Here is a 21842-nt window from a genome sequence, read left to right as displayed (position 1 = left end):
CTTTCATCAATAACCAGAAAAATTTAGTCACTGTCAACAAGGAGACTGAAGTACAGAACAACAGACAGCAGGGCTGGAAGAGGGCATCTACCCTTCCCCTGAGTCACTATCGATTATATCATTCCTGGCAGGTATTTATCTCTTCTCTCCCTAAAAATCTCCAGTGATGGAAATTCTGCAATATCCCTCAGTCATCTACTTCATTAGCCTTACAGCTAACGAAGCTTTCCCCAGTACCTAATCTAAACCTTATTTGCTATTTCTCATTCTATATATAACTGATGTGCAGAATAATTTATTCCTTTCCTCTTCATGGCTATTTGAAAACTGTTTACATGCCTGTTTGGTCTTCTCTTCTTTAGGCTAAGCAATCGTATTTTCTCCAGTCTTCCCTCATGGGCTGTATTTCTTCTGCCTCTCATCATTACTGCTGTTCCCAGGATGTTCCATAATCCCATATCGTATTTGAAATTGGTGAGAGTGACACAATTCACCATCTTTGTCTCAGTATTGCATTGTATGTTCTTTTGAGCACCCAATTTACTAATTTGAAATAAAATATAAATGCCAATTTAAAAATACTCATATTTTCCCTACATGCATGTCTCCCTCCTTCAAACAGGCCATCCTTTCTAACCCGCAGTGTCCAAACAGGTGTGTTTGTCTACTGATCACACAGCAGTGCCATCTTTTTTGGTCCTCTAATGTGGAATAACTCTCCAAATATTAGGTTTGCACCAGTCCTCATCCTGGCAGCAGTTCATCATGCTCTGTATGAGTTGTAGAGCCACAAATGAAGCGAGACATTTGTCTGCTCCTAAGGCTAACTCTTCCCTCTCACATCTCCCAAGTCTGGCACCCAGATTTCTCCAGACCGTGGTTTCCAAAGCAAGCACACTACTGAAACTACACCAAAGCATCAACCCACATGAACCAGCAATGGACCCTACCAAGAAGAAGACCAGAATTGTTTTGTGCTTATGTCTACAGAGAACCAAAATCCCAAGCACCTTGGGCACCCTCCCGGCATCATACCTGGCCCACTACTCACAAAGAAGCCACAGTCAGGGCTTACAACACAGTGCATTTGAGACATGAAATAATATTTGATCTGCTGGACTGCACCAGCTCTAGGTCAGCACGTTGCAGCCTATCTGCAGCACATGCTTTCTGCTTGAGCCTCTGCTGCAATGAAAAGAAAATTAAAAAGTAAACTCGCTGTTATTTCTTTCTTTCTGATTCACTATGTGTCTCAGTGGACCTTTTAATACTGTTTCTGTTCATTAGCACCAAACTCTGAACATTGCAGCCTTCACCGTGCAGTTTTCAAGTGTAACATCATTTGCTTTGAGTCAGGACAACTATAAATTCGCAGTGCCTGGTCAAATCCTATCTTAGGTCTCCTGACTTACTTGTGAAGTCTTAAATTCCTCTACTGTTAGCCCTGTCCTACTGGAATGAAAAAAACCAAAATACTGCATGTGTTAAAAGCTTGTGGATTTGGCAGAAATGTAACCTAAGGCACCTAAATCTGACATTAGGAAAGGTGTGCCACATCAGAGCATGTCAGTAAACTGGCATTGCCATTAATCCTGCCCTGGAGAAGAATAACTCCTATATTGTCACACTGCAAATCAAGACATGAGATGGCTCTATGCCTTCTAACTGTTACAGGCCAGGGATGACACACGCCAGAGACGCGTTTGCCTGTGCTGCTGCTCACACAGTGACTCTTTCCCACTCCCATCCGTCTCCCAGTGCAAACCCCATGGGCTCTGTACCTCGTCACCAGCAGGAGAGATGCTTGCACAGAAAAGGAGGCCTGGCAAGTTCAGTCCAGAATACACTTGCTGAAGTTAATTAGATTGCAATAACATTTCCCAGGTTGCACATTCCTGCAAGGAAGGAAAAAAAAAAAAAGAACTATTAATTGCAAAACCAAAACGTTGGGGACCACAGAGCCTGGGTACGTATCTATTATGCATTTCCTTGCGTAAGTAGAAATTCTGCATGAGAAACTGTCAGCGTGTAAAGAGAAGCCTGCCTCCCTCTAAAGAGGAATCAGAACAGGAAAACACACTGACTGTGCTCTCCGTATCAGTCCCTGACGCAAAAGGGCCCAATTTATTCTCAAACAAATTTAAGATAATTCCCCCAACTTCAGCATAGCATAGTAAAAGCCAATACAAATGGTGAAATGAAAGCAGAAAAACCTAAAAACCTGTGTGGATGGATGTGGCGGTAAGACTGAACGGAGTTATCCACTGCTACAGTTGCTCCTCTTAAAAGAGCCATGGTTCACCGACCAGCTTTGTAGTAAGGAGGTTTCTATAGTTTAGGCTAGAGAAAAATGCATGCAAAAGCTGAAACAAATCAACTAAACAAAAGTAAAATCAACCTCCTTCAACCTCTAGATGGTTTTAACAGCAAATTACAGAAATGATTTGCAGAACTTGCATTCAAGTGGGGGGGGAAGGAAGGGGAAGGGAATGGCCAGCAAGATGTGACAGAGATGTGCTGCAAATAATGTCCCAGCAAAAGATACCCTTGTCCACTTGATGTATTTAATATTAAAACAACAAAATATCTTTAACAATCCAGTCAATTTGAAATAAAATATAAGAACAGTAACCATTCAGCATTTTAAGTATTTACTTCTATTTAGAGATCAAAGTCTTGAGATTCCAATCCCTCTCTGGTATGAAACCTTTGCATACACTATGTGGTGAAATGAAACCCACAAGGGGATCCTCCTATAAACTCTCTGAAGCTGGCCCCATGCACTTCAGGTTTGCATTAGTTGGTGTTGCACATCTTAACTCCTGTTTTTTCCCTTGCAGAGAGTAGGACAACCCTGTGCTATGAATCCAAGAGCACAGTGGACACAAAGTCAACAGAGCAATGCAGCTGAGTAGGTTTTGGGGAGCAAACTGGCCAGCGATTAAAGTGGCATTCTGAGTGGTTTATTCTGTTTGTTTGCAGAATTAAGGATACTTAAAAGTTGCTTTCATCTAACTTCGAAGTGCTCTTAAACTTAGAAACTTTTATACAAAGACTGCCCAAGGGAAAGAAACCAAAATAAATAATTAAAAAAAAAATCATACAGAAAAATTAATTTTTCTTCCATAGATGCTATGAATATGTGCAAACACATACACACAGTCTCCCTTCCTTCTGAAGTTCAGTAAAAGAGGAGGGTTTTTTTCCTGAGCACAGAATTTGTCCCCATCTGGTTCCATTTTTTACTATTTTCTTTTTTTGGTTTCCTTCTCTTTCATTCCAATCCATATTTATTTCCTTTTGTTTAGTCTGTACTCTTTATTCCCTTTCCTCTTTTTGCAGATTTCCTTTTTAGTTTGTTAGGGAAAGAAACATTCTTTCCCTGGTTTTCATAATGCAAGCTGGTCGAATGGGCCCATTCAGAAATTCCCGCCCTCCTACACCCTCTCGTGCTCTTTCCCTCCTCTTTCAGTCCTGGTTGCCTGTGCTCACTCCTGGTAGCAGAGTAAAAGCGTTAGGCTTTATTTATTTAGGAAAGTGTGTCAGTTTATTTTTTAATTCAATTTCAAATACCTGGCACAAACCACTGCGTGGAGGCTCAAATATATTATTTACGAGCCATTATATTTAGCTTAAAACAACTCTTGATCTATTTGAGATGAGCTGCTATAAGGCAGGATTAGGCTGAATTGAAAATGTCTGCAGCGGGATTTTACTAAATTGCTTTTAAATCACATTCTTAGTTAAACAGTTTCACAGTGCTCTGGTGAAGGCTATAAACCCTAATAAAGCAGAAAGGCTGATTTTGGGCAGGACTTTGGCTCTCTTTGCAAAACTTGCCGGTTTTACAGAAGCAGAGGAGCCCAGCTAAGGCCAGAGACTTCTGCCTGTAAAACTCCAAAGCTCAAAAAGTGAGAGCAAGCTCTGCAAGGCTGCAGAGTGTGAGAGCCACAGAGCTGTTAACTGCTCAGAAACAGGGCCCTGCTATTCCCAAATTGCTGAGACCCTCAGCACCCTGCAGCAGAGCCAGACTCGGCATCCACCTCCCCGGGCAGCAGGAGGTGAGGACTTCCCCACTCGTGCAGGCTGGTCCTTCCTGAGCTGCTGCGGTCATTTTATGTAGATGTTTTTACGCTGAGATCAGGATGAATGCACCAGGTGGTATGAAGAGGGTAAAGAGCAGTGCAACTCAGTCTGTTTTTCTACAGAATCAGAGAAATATTTTTAAAAAAGATTTGAGAAGAAGTATGGACAGTTTTAGGAATATTTGCCTGACACTCAAACCTCTGATTTTAATGTCTGGCACGCCATTGGTACAGCACCCCCAACAGCTGCATTTTGTGCTAGATCACTGCCATTACCACTGTCCAAGCCCCTCTGCCTCACAAGCTGTGACCTTGCCTAGCGAGCAAGGGAGTCTCTGCACAGAGCAAGCACCTTTGCCTTCAGCCGCCACTACCTGAGCAGGCTGCAGAGCCGTCACCTCCTCTTCCCCCCACGCTCTCCCAGCACCACGTGCGCCCCACGCTGGGATTTAGTTTTAGTTCAGATTCTGTGCAGAACTACTACTATATTCTACATTTTATCATCCTGAAGTTTATTTTCTTTGTAACTTTCACTCCAACTTTGCATTCAATATTTTTAATTAATCACAATTGCCTAGTAATATTTAAAAGTAATGAATGTATTTTTGCACAGGAATACAAAATGTACATCCCGTTAAACAGCCTCCCCCGAGAGCTCCCAAGTTCTTCAGCACCAAACCGGTGCCATTTCATTCCTGATACGGTACGTTCCCAGGCCAAAACCCTCCAGCACAGAAAAGCTGGGATGGAATTCCTCAACAGAAATCACCAGGAATGAGAGAAAACTGTAACAAGAGACTACACCAGTAAAATCAAACAGAACAGCTATATACTTGGTACAGCCAAAACAAACAAAGTAAAGTTCTCACTATAGTCAATAGCTTTAACCTGTGCTTGGAAAACCACTTTCTGGTATTTATTAACACTGAACACTTCTATTAAAAATCCAGACCTTTTGCTCATTATGTGAAAGTCTTAACAAGTTGGAGAAGATTTCATTTACACTTCTAACAAGACTCAGGTCCACACTGCTGTTGTACAGCAAGGCAGGCTCCAAGCTTCTCACAAACCAAGCGAACTCACAGATGAGCCTCCTATTTTTGCCCCGTACGGTCCTGCTCTGAAAGCCCACGTTGCTCACTACCTGCTAACACAAGTGCCATACGGACCACTTCTTTTCCACCCCCACCAGAAATCTGTGAAAATAGGTATGCAGAACCCCCGTAGGACAGTTACAGAGACATTTTAAGAGAACTAACCTGTGCTATTTGAATCCGTTGGAGGTCACCCAGCTCTTAACTTCCCCAGCAGCTTCAATCTCGTTTCCTGTAGAGTGGCATGTGACACCACACTTCCTCACCGCACCTTGCTAGACTCGCTTCGCTTACTTTTAAAAACCAGATGAAGAAACTAACTGTCCCTTACAGCATGTTCAAGAGCTTTCTGCTCCCATGTTGAACCACTGACATTTCTGCATAGCCAAAGAACCCTCCTCTATTGCCTTCTGAGTCACTCCATGATTCAATGGACCTTTTTGTACTATTTCTTTGTATTAATACCAAATGCTGAATGTGATTCTGTTACAGTATGCTCAGTGCCCCCCCCTCTTCTTTTAAAAAGGAAACGAATGCAATAGTGGAGAACGTAATTACGCTGCAGGCGTGGGAATTTCAGTTCAAGGATATTTGTTTATCACATTTTCAGAGTGGTAATGAATTGATGTATTTGAATAGATGCAGTTATCAGCAATTTTCAGAAATATTTTTCATTTGAATGTGGCAAACAGCTTTCACAGGAGTTTGAGTCCTATGAAAAATAGTTTACGACTTCAGAAGAGTAGAGGTTCTCTTCTCAGTTGTAGCAGTGTGCATCCACGTATCATCATCTAGGGATGGGACAAACAGGCCTGAATGTAATGTCACAAAAGGAAGGACAGTAAAGTCCTGGATTAGAAGAGTACGTTTACAGGATTAGTCAATAGGTGGTGCTTCAGCAGAATTTTTTTTTAAAGACATGTGAATTTTGGAAAGGCAATCTAATCTTAAATGGTACCAACACCAGAAATGCTGACACAGCCTGGAGATAGCCTGAGGACTACTATGCCAGGGGAGAGGCAGAATGGTCTTACCAAGGTCAGCAAGGAGATACTGCTCTGCTGGAAGATGTTCCTTGTGCAGCACATTAAACACCCTTCAATTAGGCTAAGGGGGGGGGGTGGAGATCAATTAAATGTCCCTTTATTTAGTGAGAGCTGAAATAACAGCCAATGCCTGGGGCACTGATCAACCTGGCATTGAGGGAAGGCGGATGGGTCACACAGCCAGAGGGGTTCCCCTGGAGACTGACTGCAAACATCTGTGCTGGGGCACTGATTGGATTTAGCTGCACCTAAGCGTGGGTGTGAAGAACCTGAAGGCAGGAAGAGTGAACTAACAGAGTGTGGTGCTGCACATTTGGGATGCAAAGCTTTCAGCAGCAACACTCATTTATGGCTGTCCTCTCATTGCCATTCATTTCTCCCATGGCTGTCTCAGGTGCGTTGGCACAGTGGTTCCACAGCCTGTGCCATGGACCGTAACAAGGAACTGATCTAGTATTCAAAAGTTGATTAGTTTTTTTTCTTTTTCTCACTCTCAGGCAGCAGGGGACAGCTGCTAGCATGAAGCTGGCTCTGCTGTTACCCAGGCTGTAGCGCAAAACCACAGTTTACGGTGAGAGGCCCAGAGCAAACCAATGGGAGCTTCTTGTTTGCCCATTGGTTGATGCATTCTATGTAATTTGTACGTAAATTAAGAGGTTTCCACTAAAAATGTCATCTTTTAAATTAAGCTGTGCCAGATGAAGACATCAGTGTTGTGAGCAGCCTCCCGGTGACCACCAGCCAGGGATTACCTCCCCATCTGCTGCCTCAGGGCTTCATACCACTGCTCACCAGTTTACTGCTATCAAATGAGCCAAATTAGCTCCAATAATTTTTATCGGTGGGTTAAAGTAATCTGACTGATCCTGCTAGAAATCGAGTGGCAATGGTTTTGAGGATGCCTCCTGCCCACAGAGATGTGGGAGTAGTGACCTCTGGCAAAGAGGCAGCGACAAACAACAGGATTTCACTGAGCAGCAGCTGAGTATTGAACAAATCACACCCATCTAATAAGAGATGTAAGCATTTTATGTGTGAACATACAGAGGATACCCACACAAAAGGAGATACATGCATGACTGAAAAAAAGACTAGTCCACAAAATGGATGCTTTTGCATCAGACTCTTTTTGGGCGCACACACGCCTACTCGTGCACGCACGTCTGAGCTCCTGCGGTTGTAGCAGGAGTTCATGTGCAAACACATGTCCGCAGATGCACCTGCTCTGCCCCCATTTAAAGTTTTGGGCCAAACGGCCAAGGTATTATTTACACTGGAAGACACTTGAGAGCACTGCGAGATGCATGCGGCTTAAGCATTTTCCCCTCGGTAAGCGTGCAGAGACACGATACGCTGGACACCGAGCTTCAGAGGCTCCGAGGGGAAGTTGAAGAGTTCAGGAAGTGGCCATGTTTGCTCTCAGCACACTGCCTCTTTGTCCTCCCCCCAGCTGCTCGCCCAGCGGCTTTCAGGCAGCCCGAATCCCTCACAAGAGATGGGTTATTTCTCTCCATTTTAAGAAGGGGCTACGTTTACAAAGCCACTTTTAATGTGTCAACCGCCGCGCGAGGATCTAGCCGCGTATATTGGGCCGTGCCGGAGCGGTGCTGGGAGTCGCTGGTGGGGGAAATGCGCTTTATATCCGCCCAGATACCCGGGGTTGTTCAAGACGGGAGGAATTTGTTCGCCCAGCAGGTAACTCGCAGCAGTCTCCCAGATGCTTTTAAGCTATGCCTAAGGAAAACGGCCTCCCAGGGTGTTGCTTCAGCCAAGTTCAGAGTGCAGCGGCACCTCGGCATGCCCGTCAGCGGGGCGACGGAGAAGGCACTGCGGGGACAGCAAAGGCAGCTGTGTGACACCGGGAGGACTTGCCGTGTCCACAGAGCCCTCACGCAGCGAGGTTTGCTGAGCCACCACGGACACCAGAGCATCTGTCAGCTCTGACCACGGAGCATTAAGACATGAAGGGAAACATCTGAAGCCTGATAAATTCTGTCCTCTGTAAACAAACCACTTCTTTCTCCATACTTGTCACAGATGAGGAGTCTGTTGACTGGCACCTTCCAGAGGACCAAAGTCTCAACAGGATTTTTGGCAGTAATCTTATGTGATAAGCCAACTGCTTGTAACTAATGCTGTATCTCACCTTGTATATACAGAAGACAAACCCATCTCTTTGTCTTCTTCTGAGGGGAAAGCATACCTGAAGCTCTTCCTTATGTACACCCGGGTACCTAATGAAGGCAGGTGCTAGTAACCCTGCAGATGGCACAAGTTGTTTTTAAGACTGTCAGTTGACTTCCTCTCGCTTGCCATGAGATCAAACAGCATTTGATTTATGGATAAAGGACCACCCCGGCAGCAACAACAAGTTGCACAGTGGCCTGACAGATAAGCTACACAGGGATGTTAATAGACACAGCTGCAAAGCTATTTACACAATAATTTGCTGTCTTGTGCCATGGGGATAAAAAGACAATCATGGGCTCTGAGGTTTTTTGGTTTAGATTAGAAACGTGCCCTACCCTACATCCACACCTTTGAGTATACTGGACATGGTGATCCAGGCTAATGGAGCATGCTGAATCCCAGCATGCAAAACCCACACATAAGACTTGCCCTATAAAGATGGGCCATATTTATTCATTATATGGAAACTCACCCCCTTCACCAATATGGCTAAGAGTATATGCACACACACAGAATAGTGGGTATGCTGGGGACTGTTTTCTATCTGGTACCTGTCACCAGCAAATATGAGCAATTAACATCTCAGTGATTGGGCAAAACAAGCTGTACTCCTGACCTCGAGCAGGAACAACACATGCGAGCGCAAGAGTAAGCCATCATGTGGAGCTGCTAATACGCACCTACAACCTCTCCCCCCCACCCCCAAATCTGTTTGTCAAATCACCAGAGCCAAGCACTAATACAGAGGTGTTCAAACTTCAAAGCAGGAGCACAGTCGGCAAGAGTTTGTTGAAAGAATTACAACCAGGCATGGAAACTGGGACTTCTCAGTAGCATATAATCCCTGCTGTTTCCATTTCCTCTTGCTCATTATCGGCACAGACGGGGGCTGAAGATTAGTAAACAGTGGGTGTTTGGGGTGAATTAGAGCATGTGTGATGTAGAGCTAGGTATCCTGGTGGCATCCGTGTGACTTCGTAGAGAGATGTAAATATTTAATGTTGCCCACTATGTTTCTTCAGAATGATGAAATATTAACACGTTCCTTGGAGGTGGGAGAATCATACCAGATAAAACAGAGAATCTATCTTGTCCTACATCTAGGATGTGAACAATATCTGATGGTCAAAAATCTTCTGGCAAATTCCCCCTCTGTAGTCACATGTGTGTTGAAGATGAAGAGTTTTCACACTGCTCCAGTCCTATCTGAAACCAGGAAAAAAGAACCCCAAACCAACAAACTCTGGGACAAAACCCTTTACACAGCTACGTGTGTATGAGACATTACATTTTCAGCTATCACCCTTGTTTTTAGCCACAGGTTACTCTTTCAGAGGACAACCACCTAAACAAAAGCCATTACTAAGAAAATGTAATATGCCTAGAAACGCCTACGTGTTTCTTGAGTGAAAACTGCTGAACTGACAAACCTTGCTCTCAGAAAGTTACTTGTCCTCCCTGCCCCAATAATATAGACATTAACAAACTCCTGAAGAAAAGTTCTGCACTGCATGTGTATTATGATATATATCATAAGATATATTTCTAAAAGGAGAACTCTATCTTTGTGGAAGTCTCTTCACATCATTATAGATATTTCTAATAACCTTAATATGTTCTCAGGAACCAAAAAGGAAGTTTTATTAAAAGGAATGGTGCTGGTCTTTTCTTACAATACTTAATTTCACATAAAACCTGGTTTCTTAGTTTGTAGCTTTTTTATACAACAACTTGAGACACAGTTTCTCTTTGACCTGATCAAAGAATATGGGATTACTCAATAGGTCCACCAACATAAGAAACAGTGTATGCTATCTTTCCAAAGAGTTTTTCAACACTTTTTGCCCAGTAAAAACTGCCTAGCTGTTTTTCTAGACCAGTGTTTGTTATTTGCCAATGGCACGTCTAGTCTTCAAGTACATTTTTCAATACATGAGCATTGCTATGATGGCGATATTAAAAGGTATTTATTATTGAGCAATTTGTCTTTAGCTATTAGCATGAGTCTTAAAGTTTCAGGCATGAATAAGTTGATGAAGAATTTTTATATACTTGGTTATTTCACCAGAAAACACCAACTGTTTTTAAAAGATCACACTTAAATCTGAATAATACTTTATATTCAAACTTCCCATCAGCACTCATGTACATTTATATACACATATATGTATACACGAACAAAGCTAAACAAATCTACACCTTAGAAATCATGACCTACCACAACATCCACACATTTTAAAGCCACAAAAACAACATTCATTGGTAAGAGCAATTTCTTCATCTGACACAGGCCATATAGTTTCAAGCTGTTACTTCTGCTTAGTTTATTTCCCCTTTAAATTCTGAATTTTCATACTGGAAGGACTGCAAACTTGTGATTAGGTAGAAAATAGAAAGGGAGCTAGCTACAAGCACGATAATACAGGAGTACATATTGGCATGGTTTCACTGGAGACAAAAGAGCTGTGCACCATTTTATAGTAGGGACATCCTATCCAAAGCTCATGTCCTTTTATTTTCCCTTTTAAAAAAAAAAGTCAGTCCCAATCAGTGGGAACTTTAGTCCATTTCTTGCATTCTTCCCATGGGTGGTATATTCCACATCAGGAATATCTGGATGCCAAATATAGCCGCAGATCAGAGTCTGTGCATACTTGCTGGGTGATTATAAAATGGAAGCAGATTCTCTGCTGTATAATGGATAAAATCTTTTATTCCTTGCTTCGGTACAACTGCCAGCAATCCCATACTGATTGGAACTATGCCTGAGTAAGGTGAGCAAGATCAGATCATGTGTTTTTCTTTCATTAATATTTATTGAAAACAACATTCTCCTAAGAATAAACAGCAGAAAGGGAGGCTCAGTATATGAATATGTATACCCACTGCATGCCACATTGTCATTTAATTATCTATGCAATTACTATGAATTAGGACAGCAGTAGTTAAAAAAGTAACAGGGAATTGCAGGGTCTATGAAAAGTACCCAGATAACAGCCTGGGAGACTAAAAGTCTCTGTTTCCTTAGGCAGTGAAAAATTCAGCCCTGTTGGGAGATCCTACATCTCACTTACACGTAAGGGGTAGCTACATGGGACACATCCAAGCAAGACTGCTCACACCACTATACCCAGTATTGGCCCTGGTCTGAAAGGATCACTTGTTAACCATCAGGGAACAGTTTCAATCCTTGTTCACAATCTGACTATTTCATGATGGCTTTCAGCGTGGAAGTCATTCAGTGCCATTTTGAGCAGGAACTTTTGTCTTGCAGAGCTGGGATTACCAACTCATTGCACTTAGACTACGCTAAACCTGATAGAAAGCAATGTTTAATCACAGCTCACCTGGCTTAGAGATAAACTGCTGATCTAGAAATAAAATGCCCTATATTGCTAATCATCAAAACCTGGTTTCATCAACTGCTGCAACTGAGTCAGTTATCAGGAGACTGCACTCACAGGACATAAAGCAACAATACCTCTACCTCAAAAGGGTATGTGGACACGCTGTTGCCCCCACAGCTAAACAAATGAAAGGAACTGGGCTTCTGATGCCATGGCTATGCAAGTTCCCATGACATGCTTGGGAACTGGCAATCAGGATAAGCCCCCAAATGTGCAGGTTGAGATTGAGAGCGGAGGCAGTAGTATGATATTCTGGCTTGGAACAGCTTGGTACCACCAGGTCTCCCTCATTAGCAAAAGTTCCACACAAGAATATAACTGAACTTGTAATCACCTGTCTATATCCCACTCTGCATGTGTTTTATTTCTTCCTTCCTCTCCCAATAGCAAAAGGCCAGGTACTCAGTAGAAAACAGAATAATTCAATTTATAGCTGTATATACGGCTTATTGCTCTGAGGGTATTACCTATGCACAACAGAAAACCCTGGCTTTGTGTATCTTGCAGCACGGCTGTCTGAAAAGTTGCTGCTAACAGAGCAGAAATACCTTACAGTCCAATTTCTAGACTATTCAGCAAAGCTGGCTGGCTCCCGGGCGAGGCTGCGCCGCGGCAGTGACCTAGGAGAACAGCACAGAGGAAAGCAGCAGGGGCCTCCTAAAACCCTCCTGCTTGGCCTGAAAAATTACAGCTGCTCCAGAGTAAGGGGGAGACTACAGCATGGGCCCCTTGGGGGAGGTGAGATTAGTCATGGGCATTTCGGTAGAGCCCAACGCCTCCAGTTGGTCTGTGGGCCACATCCCAGCAGAGCCAGCACATCCCAGCATGGTCCCTCATGGAGGATGAATTGCGAGCCGATGCTCCCCAGCTCTCATCGGCAATGCCTCAAAGCATCCCCACATGCTGCGGGAGTCTAAAGGTGTTTCTTCACCTGCTTCCCTGTCGCTACGCGCAGCCAGCGGGGGCTCGGCTACACCAGCTGTGATACAGGCTGTTTATACCTACTTGAGGTTTCATGATGTTAATAGTTTGGATTTAAGTAAACTTTGTGACATATTTAACTTGGACATTTTTGCTGCTAAATGGGACAAGGGCTGTTCTCTCAACTTCTAATGCCAAAGCCAGCACCTTACATCGCTCTTGGGAATTCCGGCTTTGAAGACCTTTGGTTGTCCATGAGGCTATTTCCATAATTATATCCTTAAAAACTATTTAGAAAATCCCTTATTTTATACTTGCCATTATACCAGACAAGATTTCTTAGTGACAGGGTCCAAGATCCTGCACTGATGTATGTTACAGAAAACGACAGCAATACCAGGGGATCACGTGCTCCATTGAGAAATGAAGAAACCAGGACCCAAAGATGCCAGAGTTAAATACAGAGAAGTGACACTGCAATTTGTGAGAATTTCACTGGAGAGAACTGAGGTTTATCGCATCAAACATGCCTGCAGATACCTTGGGTTTCTTCCTCCCTGGTACAGTCACATCACAGTGACCCTCCAAAACTTTAAAAGAAATATGTCAAAGGCACTGGAGCTTTAGAGCAAAAGAAAGAGTGATCCTACCTTCAGGATGGTGATTTCCAAAAATAACCAGCAGTGTCCACCAGGGAACAGAGGGAGCACCTCCAGAAGCCTAATGGAAAACAGGCCCAGAAGAAAGCCCCAGGAAATGCTGTCCTGACCTTGCCTGGAGCAATCCTGCTCCACTGGTCTCCTCTCAGCACCGATCCCCCACAGCAACCTTACACCAAGGGCAGGACTGGACCCAGGGTTGCACCTACCAGCCCTTTTGCTAGTCCAGAGTGATTTTTTTGTGTGTGTGTGTGTCTCTTCTTACTTCCTAGGGCATAAAGTCATGCCTAGCTATGAAATGGCAGTGGGAAACTTCCTTATGTCTATATAAAGGGAAGAAGGTGAAAATACACGTTTTTTTGGTTGGTTGGTTGGTTGGTTTTTTTACTTTCCCTTCTTGCAGGGTTTTTCAATTTTATTTTCACTTGCTTCTGTCCATACCTCACAGCAGATGGCCTGGAGCAAAGGCCTTGGAAGCTGTAAATGCTGTGGTATTATATACCATGTGGTATCATTACCATGGTTTCTTTAATGCCTCATCAGTCTTACTGATTAGTGAGCGGATGGTGAACCAACATATTTGTGAGAAGAATAAAAGCCTTCTGTCTAAGCAAAAAAGAGCAGTCATATACCACTCTTACTGTAAACAACTATAAACTCCATTATTCCTCCTAAGAGGAAACTTTCTTGGGGAACTTTTAAAGTAACAAAAAAACCAGAAGACAACAATGACAGTTCTTCCCCTTGGAAGCACAAAATCCCTCAGTGTTCTCATTTAAGTACCGCATATGATGACATCCAACTGGGTTTTACCCTGCAACTCACTCGCATTATCAGGGATGTTCTGCTAAACAACTGGCGCATTTTAAATGAATAAAGATGGAACTTGTCCAGTCATCTCAAGCTGTTTGTCAGTTATGGAACACTTCATTTTCTAGTTCCCTATAGCAGCTCAAGTTAATTTGTCTTTCTCTTGACTCCAGTCAGCATGCACACTTTTTTTAAGGATGCACAAATGAAAAAAAGAAAGAGCTACAATAAAACTTGGAGACACTGATCCTGCAGGGAGCTGCTAGGAAGAGGATAACCAATAAATGAGGAAATAAATATTGCTCTGGTTCCACTTAAGGGGACAAGTAAGTTCTCCTGGTTTCGGCTGGGACAGAGTTAATTTTCTCTCTAGTAGCTAGTATAGTGTTATGTTTTGGATTTAGTATGAAAATAATGTTGATAACACACTGATGTTTTCAGTTGTTGCTAAGTAATGTTTAGACTAAGTCAAGGATTTTTCAGCTTCTTGTGCCTGGCCAGCAAGAAGGCTGGAATGGCACAAGAAGCTGGGGGGGGACACAGCCAGGACAGCTGAGCCAAACTGGCCAAAGGAATATTCCATACCATATGACATCATGCCCAGCATATAAACTGGGGGGAGTTGGCCTTGGGGGGTGGGGCAGGGGCAGCAGATCACTGCTCAGGAACCAACTGGGCATTGGTCAGCAAGTGGTAAGCAATTGCATTGTGCATTACTTGCTTTGTATATTCTAATTATTTGATTATTATTATCATTATTATTATTTTCTTTCTTTCTTTCTGTCCTATTGGACTGTCTTTATCTCAACCCACAATTTTTACTTTTTTTCCCCGACACTCTCCCCCATCTCACTGGGTGGGGGGAGTGAGCAAGTGGCTGTGTGGTACTTTATTGCCAGCTGGGGTTAAACCACAACAAAGTATAAGTATGCAGCAACTCTTCACAGTAAGATGCTTCACTTTGAAAAGTATCATCTTATTTGAAATTAAAACTAAACAAGACAAGAACACAATTTGTTCATTTACACCCAAGGGACACTAGTCACTTCAATTAAGAATAATCTATTTAAAGTTGTGCCATGAAACAAGTTTTCTGTCCCTCCCTAAACAACCTATCCAGATCAAATGCTGAACTTGTATTTGAAAATACAGTAGGAAGGTCAAAGGGAGAATTATTTCCTTGTGGTTTGTTGCTGCCTAGTATTAAAACAAAGTTTTGGGGCTGTCTGCTGCCATTTGAGAGTTTCAGGTTCCAAGATGTCACCAGAACTATTGACTGGAAAAGTTGTATGTTTAAGGAATATCTTTCTCTCAAAGTAGTATTAGTCTGGGGTGATTTGAAAACACAATCTGCAGACAGGAATAATGATATACTGGTTGGTGTTGCCCCTGTGGCCTCAGACGAATAGCATTCTCTCTAAAACTGAAATAGTCATACTTGCCTACCTTCCTTACCACCACATTGCTATAATTTGTTTTTTCATTTCTCCCATTGGAATAGAAAATGTTTTCTACTGGGCATTGATCAAATGTATTCCCTATCTTAGAGGTCTTAAAAACAAAGACAAGACGTATAACCATATGAAAAACAAGAAGCAGCATCTGACCAAATAGAGATGCATATAAAGAGATCAATGTATTGAGTCATGCAAACTCACTTTTATGCATGAGCACATGGTTTGCTTACTTACAACATAGGCAACACACAGCACCCTTTATGGTTTACATTTAATAGTTCCTTTAAAAATTGTTTTCAATAGTTTCAGATGTGAATGTAAGAGTGAAAATTATCTCTTTTGCATTTCATGCAAGAAAAAATACTTTTGGAAATATGTTAGGCAAAGTGGGTTAGACAGTGTTGGGTAAATCAGGACATGAGGAGAGCAGTGACTGATGTGATGGCCATGGGAGGACTGATGAGTTGTGGTAAATTGAAGAGAGGACTGTAAAGCTTAGTACTGCATGGCTGATGCTGTCCATGTTTGCCAAACTGTAAGTAACCCAAAGTAATCCAAAAGAGTGTCAAAGCAGTATCCTTGAATTACTAGCTGAGGAACATTTCCTCGTGTAGGTGGTGAGGGGGATAATAAGCAAGCCTCTCCACCCCCCCGCCAATATTTTTCATCATCCATATCTTTCTATTAAAAATCTACTTAGTTGATGCTAGTTACAAAACCAGTTACCATCCTGTTTAGGCTACTCGTAAAAGGAAGGTTCCTGATTCACAGCACCCTCTTAGAGCTCTGGAGTGCTACCTCAGCAGCTGGAGCTTGCAAGCTGCCTCCAAGCACCTACATCTTTCCTCAGGGACCAGGGTAATTTGAAGGTGGCTATAAGGTCCCACCATTTTCAGAGCCTGCCGGTGAGGTGAGCTAATGAGGCACCATCTGTTGTTCCCAGCAGAAATAGCAGAGACACCACATATAGGGCAACAGTTCTCAAACTTAACTGTTCACATCACTGCTTTAAAAAAGAAAAAAAGGAAAGAGAAAAGAGTTGGGGAAAAAAAACCCAGAAGCTCAGGCAAACTCTTCTTTCACTTGTTAAAAAACAGGCCAGGGCACAGCTCTGAGCCACTGGGTGCACAGACTGGTCTGGAGGGACCTTGTATCTGCTAGAACTCATTTTACCTTCTTAATTCCCAAGAACAAGTATTTTAAGGATCGTATTTTGCACATTTGATAACACCGCACTCACCCTTTCACAGTCTCTCTTGCCTATGGAGATCTTTAAACCAGCAAAAGAGAAGACAACACACACACAAAAAAAATCTGAAAACAAAACCAGAGTCTGGATCAGAAAATTCATTACATAGTCTATGATTTAATACTCAGAACTACAGGACATTAAGTTTTATGTACCTTCAAGGTTCAGTGGGAAGAAAATCATGCTGCTAACCAAATCCTGCGGTGTGCTGAGCCAGTGTTATAAACCTGGGGGCAGAGTCTGGACCTGCCAGCCTTGGGCTGTCTGTGCCAGAACACTCTCGTGCACTGCAGGTATTTCCCTTGCCAAGAAATCCCAACTTCTCAGTTCCACACGTGTCCCATCGTAAAGATGCCTTTTCTAATGTTTAAGACAGTTTGTTGTATTCAGCAGTATCACTGAGCATGACTAATTTGGGATACATTCACAAGCACTCACACTTGTCTTGCTTCCACTGCAGCCAGGCATAGCACCCATACCTATCTTCCAAGCAAAGCTGCCCAGACAATTCAGCTTTATGTAGCTGGCAGGCTCAGCTGTTTCAGGGCATTACTGTGACACATAGCTCTCCTCACAGAGCAGCAATGCATATGTATAATTGGACAACAGGTTGTGGCAACAATAATATAACACATTATCCTATCTGATTTCTATGACTTAAAGGATTTCCCAACTTTGATGCCTGCTGTTGCCCTCTTAGTATTTAGATACCCATGTCAAGTGAGTTACAAAACCGATCTGTTATTGTGGTGAATAAGTGATGGATAGATCTGCTGAATGATGCAAGGCTCCACTGACTTTTAGTTATGCTTATGTAACTCCATAGTTTCACAGCTGCTAATAATTAGCAGATGACCTGCATAAGTGCTAGACAAGAAAAAAAAAAAAAAGATGGGAAAGGAGAATCCTGCTTCATCACTTCAAAAACAAGCTACCAAGACAAGAGTAATGATTTTTTTTTTTAATTTGCCATGATTTTCTTTTTCTCCTCTCAACAGAATTCAAACAAACAGCATAACAAATTCAGCATAACTTATAACTGAGTATCTGAATGGTGCCTTGTTCACAGCATTTAGATTTGAAACACAGATGCAGTTAACTCACAGCTTAACTCCTTCAATGGTACTCTAAAATGCTGATCTGTGTTCTTCTCAGCTTCCAGATTTTAAAATGTTTTCAAGTGATTATTATTTTTTTTTAAACAAAGAGAGATTCAAACTGGGATTCAGTGTATAGTTTCCTCTGCTCTTTTCCTCTCTTAAAAATAAGAGATTAATTGTTATGCAGCAAACTGGGAATAACATCACTTTCTAAAAATTTCCTTTGCAGCTCTTGTCTTTATTTCACCAACTTCTTTTCCAGATCTGATGTTCTCAGTGTTTCCTGAAAAAGTCAATGCAATAAACTGTTCTTTAGTACTAACTCCCCCATGAATATGACAGCTAAAGCAAAAAAAAAAAAAAAAAAAAGGAAAAGAAAATGATCTTTTAGAGGGTAAAAGTAGATCTGAAAGTAGTTGAATAGGGAAAGGAGATGGGTTTATGTTTAAAAACAACATCTTTTAGCTACTAAGGCACTAGCCTGCCAGTCAGGAGATTTATGATCCTCTCCCAGCACTATTACTGACCTGCTGCTATGAGACTTTGGGCAAAGTCACTTCCCCACACTATGCTTCTCAATGCATTCCAATTTTTGAAGTCTTTATTCAGACTTCTCAAGGCCATTTTTGGATGTTTAGAGGCCACTTTTATTCCCAGATGTTCTGGGGACAGACAAAAGCAGCCATGCTTACCCAGTAACGCAGAAACATAGCATACAGCCAGCTGGAAGGAACCGCTGGATCTCATCTAGTTCAGAGCAGGGCTAACCTGGCTTAAAGCAGATTGCTTGGGCCTTGTCCAGACCAGTTTTTAGACTATCTCCAAGGACAGAGACTCCACCATCTCTCTGGACAAACAGTTTCAGTGGTTAGCCACCCTCATCACTGAGGACCTTACTGGCAATTTTTATAGGAAGCAGTACAATGAGCCGAGGAATGCAATTTCTTCTTAGGGCTCACTTCTGGTCCTGTTAAGTCAGGCTCCAGGAAAATTCAGAGAGAAGCCTGCTCCACACTGCCTGCTCTTCATGGCAAGAAGATACCAGCAGTCAAGCACAGTATTCATCAAAAATATTGAAGAGTAGGAGGAAGAGGGAATCACCCCACTTCCTGAAGTTATCACAAGAGGAACATGCACAAGCTATTTTGGACTCACTGAAGCTGCTAAAAGCATTTATTTTAACCTCTGTATTACTTCCCATTAAAGAATATCCTGTAGTTTCTTCAGCAGGAGATACGTACTCAAGTTTAGCTCAAACAAGAAGGAGAGCCCTCTCATGAAAACACACACAGGAGGACAGGCAGGCCCTTCACACGGACTTAGTCCCAGGAAGGAAATGGCAGGAGCTACACACATGCCCACACTGAAGAGATTAAAGATGAGGGGTGCCACAAACAGCTCAAATCTTGGGAACTTTTGCTTCTGCAACATTAGCAGTTTAAGGAGTTACAAAATTATACGTTTTAACTCCAAAGTGTGCTTATGTGTAATCAGAACCAAAGGTAGAAGAACACTAACGAGGTTACAGCAGAGTTAAGTGTTACAAAACAGGCTCTTGAACTACTCCTTGCGCTTCCCGTTTATCTCCTTCCAGGAATAAGGAAAAACTTTCTATTCTGAACTCCTTTGATCTCTCAGATTTAAATGAAACTGCTCCCTCGCCACTTGCTTCTCCAGCCTCAGAGACACTCTTCACTAATCTTTGTGAACAGAGTTGGATGAGGCCCAAGGACAGCTGCTCTTTCAGACTTGCGTGCCTGCAAGGCTGAAAAGCGGCTGCAGTATCTTTCAGAGCTCTGATGTTCAGGGTTATTTCCACTGAAAAAATAATCTTTTTACAATTTAGGTTTCACTTACAACTCAGCAGGAGTGGCACAGTGCTTGCAGAGAAGCACAACAGAGTACTAACATAGTAAACAGTTGATTGATTTCCTTCCCCTTCCTCCTCTTCAGATATCTAGACACATGCACACATGTAGCTGGTGCTACATGAGAGCACTACACTGCTATCATACTGGTCACCACAAGTGTCCAAAATATTTTAAACAAAACCTTCTACTACAGCACAATTCTAGACATCTTCATTAAATTAAGTTTTAAATAATCTCTTTTCTGGGCTATTTGCCAACTAACAGTTCAGCATTTATTATTCAATAACAGACAGAATTTCACGTACATCTTTGAAGTAAGGAGCTGAACAACAAGTAGGTGTTAACTGCACACCCAATGGCACACAGAAGAGACGGCTGCCTTGAAGATTTATGGCCACTTCCAGTATCCTCACCTTTGGTACTACTGAGATCTGTTCTACCAACCCAAAACTTAACTATCTCCCCATACAAAGAATGCTCTCCCCACCCCTACTCAAATAGGGTTCGCACCATGGATTTTGAACCAAGATACACAACAGTCCCTTTTTATAACAGATCCAACAGAACAAGTGTTAGAGTGCACCACATGAAGAAAAGGAGGAAGCATCCACATTAGAGCCAAGAATAAGAGAAGTCAGCAGAAAGAACACAAAAGCATTTAATTAGATTTGAATTTTGATAACACTTCATTGTTGTTAAGAAGCTACAATTAAGACATGTTTACCTGGGCAAAAGCCACAAACTTTAAAGAAATCCTCCCCTCTTTGTTGCATCACTATTTCTCAAGGTTTCCATACACAAGTCCGTTATCTGGGTGGAGATTCAATGTAGTTAAAAGCACAGAACACTTCTAAAGGCTGCTGCATAAAGACATTTTACTAAATTGTATATATACACCAAGAACAATATACATGCCTCCAAAGGAAACCTTTGAATTCCTGTCCTTGTGTCATATTTGTCAGACAACACCAACATACACTCTTTTCTCCCTCCAGAAAAGCTTGGTGTTTATACAAGCAAGGCAGAAAACTAATAGCTGTTAGGACTTTATGCACTCTAGGTAATGGAGAGCAATACTGCAGCGTGTTCCCTTCACAAAGGGGTTAGCATTGCTCATGCTCCTCAGTGGCCTCTCCACTGAGGAGGGTCTGGAGGTCATCAGATGTAAGGGTCATACCTGTTGTCACAGGTGGGAAATTGCTCCTTCTATAGCTAATACCTTTTTCTAGATGCACACTTTCAATCCTGACTCTAGTGCACAAGTAGAACCCTGATGCAATTTTGTTTTACTCTGGGTTTCTCTCTCTTTTTTTTTTTTTTTTTTTTTTTTTGAGAGAGAGAGAGAGAGAGAAAGGTCTAATAGTCTTGTAGCAATGCAGCCCCCAAAGACAGCATCTTGCTACCTGTTGCCATTCAGAGAGTAAACTAATGCTGTAGAAAGTTCAAAGTGTAATTTCAGTAGATATACTAAGGCAGCAGCAGAAGTTAGGACACAGCTAGAGAGCTTCAACTGTTTTAATTCCCATTTGCTGGGGTGAGTGATCTCAAAGCAGGAGGCAGGGGAGAGGCAGGACAGGTCTGATCAGGGACTTTTGTACAGGCAGAGGGAACAGCTGCTACTCCTCCTCCCCGCTCTCCTTTTCCAGCGATTTTTAACCCAGATTGCTGAACCTTTCAGCAATTCAGTTTACAGCACAACCCCACAGATAACTGGGAGAGGCTGAATGAGCTGCAGCACAGGGGGAGGAACAGGTGAGCAGCAATTAAAAAAAAATGAGAGGGGTGGGAGGGACAGGAGCAGAGGCAGAAATCCCTAAGCTGCCAAGGGCAATGTGTAGAGTAACCACAGCCTCCAGGGCACAGCCCCTGCCCCAAAGAGCTCGCACTCCAGTCAAGGCCAACCGCAGAACTGGCGTGCCTCTCGCTTCACATTCCTCGGAAACTTGCCTTAAC

The 21842-nt window shown here is 42.5% G+C and overlaps 1 protein-coding gene across 4 annotated transcripts in view; it reads right to left on the bottom strand.

Moving 5' to 3' along the window:
* The window catches only part of WIPF1 (WAS/WASL interacting protein family member 1), a 58628-nt gene that overhangs the window by 34691 nt on the left and 2095 nt on the right, over window positions 1-21842 (bottom strand). For 2 of the 4 annotated variants that reach the window (XM_052791605.1, XM_052791608.1), the window contains exon 2: window positions 1782-1895. The exons of 1 other annotated variant lie outside the window; for it this stretch is intronic. The gene's annotated coding sequence lies outside the window, so the exon portion shown is untranslated. Of the gene's footprint in view, window positions 1-1781; window positions 1896-5344; window positions 6289-21842 lie in introns of those variants that run through there. One more of the 4 variants, XM_052791606.1, reaches the window with a different exon arrangement.

This window comes from Harpia harpyja, chromosome 7 (genome assembly GCF_026419915.1).
Source record: "Harpia harpyja isolate bHarHar1 chromosome 7, bHarHar1 primary haplotype, whole genome shotgun sequence".
In the NCBI taxonomy this organism is placed as follows: Eukaryota; Metazoa; Chordata; class Aves; order Accipitriformes; family Accipitridae; genus Harpia; species Harpia harpyja.
The sequence above is the reverse complement of the archived record's forward strand: the minus strand, read 5'-3'. Positions and strand labels throughout refer to the sequence as shown.